Source organism: Coregonus clupeaformis, unplaced genomic scaffold (genome assembly GCF_020615455.1).
Source record: "Coregonus clupeaformis isolate EN_2021a unplaced genomic scaffold, ASM2061545v1 scaf2677, whole genome shotgun sequence".
Taxonomy (NCBI): Eukaryota; Metazoa; Chordata; class Actinopteri; order Salmoniformes; family Salmonidae; genus Coregonus; species Coregonus clupeaformis.
This window is the reverse complement of record NW_025536131.1, coordinates 61,694-65,002: the sequence shown is the minus strand read 5'-3', so window position 1 is coordinate 65,002 and position 3,309 is coordinate 61,694. Positions and strand designations below refer to the sequence as shown.

The 3,309-nt window shown below is 46.8% G+C and overlaps 1 pseudogene; it reads right to left on the bottom strand.

The window, feature by feature from the left end:
- Positions 1 to 1,412: 1,412 nt before the first annotated feature.
- Positions 1,413 to 2,437, bottom strand: LOC123489008 (annotated as a pseudogene).
- Between the last annotated feature and the right edge of the window lie 872 nt (positions 2,438 to 3,309).

Genomic DNA, 3,309 nt, shown 5'->3' with positions numbered 1-3,309 from the left:
AGGCACTGCATCGCAGTGCTAGCTGTGCCACTAGAGATCCTGGTTCGAGTCCAGGCCTCTGTCGCAGCCGGCCGCGACCGGAGACCCATGGGCGGCGCACAATTGGTCCAAGCGTCGCCCAAGGTAGGGGAGGGTTTGGCCGGCAGGGGATGTGGGTTTGTTTCCAACGGGGGCCAGTATGAAAAAAATAAAAAACATGTATGCATAAGTCGCTCTGGATAAGAGTGTCTGCTAAATGATTACAATGTAAAAAATGTATTATGACATTAAATGCGAGGAAATGAAAAACACTGATACTGTATATACAGTTACACCAAAACATACAGTATATGTATTCATATTAACATATATATTTACAAAACATCCACACCGAATAGTCTTACATGATGACTTCTTAGACAATGTACAAATGTATGGATAAAAAGTACTATGCAACATTCAGTGAAGCTGAAACATGTATTTATGGTGCCATTGCAGTGTAGGTACTAGTTACTGAACATACTGTACAATATAAGTGGTATGTGAACGTTGTCCATTGAAATGAAACGTAACATATATTAGCTAGATTGGCAAACCAAAACTACAGTAAGGGATTGTGCTAAAACCTGCCTTCCCTGAAGAATTTGAATAAAATGGCTGATACAATATCAAACTATTCACTTAGTCATACTCATACTGGTCATTTATGACTGTGTATGCATTTATTCATTGATTTGTACATTTAGCTATGAATCATCTAGACTCTCACACTTTTACATTAGCCACTGAATATCATTAGCAAATAATCTATTAATATCCTTATGTTTCAGTTCCTATGTTTACTGTACCGAGTACCTGTGTAGACCAGTGCTCAATAATAAGTCACATCCTGACTATTGTAAACATCTCCTCTCAGGCTCAGGCTGATCCCACTCACTGATCACTACACACATTGAATGATTGTATTCTTCTATTCTTCTTCTTCTCCTTCTTCTTCTTCTGTTCTGATCGATCCATTAACTGTTCCCATGTAGACATACATCATTGCTCCCATACAGTGATCCAATACAATGTCACTGACTGTACAAGGGTTGCAAAATCCCGCAACTTTCCCAAAAATTCCAAGGTTTCCAGAAATCCTGGTTGGAGGATTTCGGATTTCCTGCTTATTACTTCCTGATTCTGGCAATCTTTCAACCGGTTTTCTGGATTTTTGCAACCCCTACCCTGTACATTGATTCAATACACTGTTCCTGCCTTTACACTGTTCAAATTCAGTGATCCAATACACAGTTCTTCCTATACACCATTATTGTACCCTGATCCATACACTGCTCTCATACCATCTTCCACTGGCCATACCAAGTCTCCCTTGGAAAAGGGGTCTTGTTAAATAAAGGGGTTCAACAAACAAAATGTGTCTAAAACGGGCCTCAGTGGGCGGCCATATTGGCAGGCAGCAGCTCCTGAGCTCTGATCCTGCTGGGGTCTCTCAGGGCCAATCTCAGACTAACACTACCCCTCTGTGGTGCTAGTGGGTTTGACCCGGAACTTCCTGTGGACCGGCCGCATGGCCACGATGAGCTGCCTCTTGAAGGTCTCCTACTCCAACACAATGTAGAGGAACGGGTTGATGCAGCTGTTAATGTAGCCCATGCTAATGGCTATGTTGTAGGCATAGGAGAAGGCTCGGCTGGGGTTCTGGACTCCAACGTGAACCAGCTGGAGGATGTAGTAAGGGGCCCAGCAGATGAAGAAAGCCAGGCAGATGGCCACCGCCATACGGGTTACTTTCTTGGTGCGCACCCTCAGGCTCCTGGGGGGCAAGGGGGCCACACTGGTGGCCATGTGCTGGAGGATCTTGAAAAGACCACGCACATGATGAGGAGAGGCAGGGCGAAAGCCAGACAAACTGGTAGAGAGTGAACCAGTAGATGTCAGTGGCCGGATTGGGAAGAAGCAGGGCACAGCCCACAAGGTCGCCAGGCAGAGGCATGAGGCCGCGTACATCCACACCGGGATGATGGTCAGCAACGACAGCGTCCATACTAGACCGATAACTCCTGGTTGCCACGCATGGCGTCCGAATGTAGTTGAAGCGGATGGGGTGGACCGTGGCCAGGTAAGCGGTCCAGAGTCATGACCGTGAGGATGTAGGTGCTCACTATCTGGCTGTTGGAGTCCAGCGCGGTGATGACAGTGCACATAGTGGCGCCGAAGCACCACGCAACCGTTGCCCATCAACTGGTGGATGAGGAAGGGCATCCCGAGGAGGAAGAGGAGGTCGACGATGGAGAGATTGAAAATGAAGATGTCGGGGGACGGTCTGTGGCGCGGCACTTGGTCTTCTTCAGGATGGTGTAGATGACCATGCAGTTACCCATAATGCCCAGGAAACAGATGATGCCAAATATGATGGGCAAGATGGCGTTGTTGTAGTAGGCATCATGATCCCCACCTATTGGGACACAAGAGCAGCAGAGGAGAATGTTATTAAAGTACCAGTATGATATATCATATATCCATAAATCAAACCTGTCAAGCATCAATTTACGTAGCCTGGCTGCCGCGACACAGGTGGTACACTCTTAGAAGGAAAGGTACCTGGAAGAACCTTTTGGGTTGCCACACCGGCGGAACCTTTCCAGTTGAAAAAGGTTCCTCAGGAACCTCTCTGAAAAGGGTATTCGAGGAACCCCTGTGTTCCTAAAATGTGATAGGTCCCATGTGGCTCAGTTGGTAGAGCATGGCTCTTGCAATGCTAGGGTTCTGAGTTTGATTCCCACAGGGGACCAGGACAAAAATGCATGCACTCACTACCTACTGTAAGTCGTTCTGGATAAGAGCGTTTCCTAAATGACTCCAATGTAAAGGTTCAAACCAGTGGCGGCTGCTGATTAGCTGAAGGCTCGGGGTGGTTATAAGTTGTCAGCATGAGCAGAAATATGATGCCAAGTTTCAATCTACCGGTAGTTTCTTTGAGAAGATATACACCACATGGCAAAAGTATGCTTGCTCGAACATCTCATTCCAAAATCAAGGGCATTAATATGGATGTGGGAAGGCTTTCCACTAGATGTTGGAACAATAAATGCAGGTACTTGCTTCCATTCAGCCACAAGAGCATTAGTGAGGTCGGGCACTAATGTTGGGCGAATAGGCCTGGCTCGCAGTCGGCGTTCCAATTCAACCCAAAGGTGTTCGATGGGGTTGAGGTCAGGGCTCTGTGCAGGCCAGTCAAGTTCTTTCACACCGATCTCGACAAACCATTTCTGTATGGACCTCGCTTTGTGCATGGGGGCATTGTCATGCTGAAACAGAAAAGGGCCT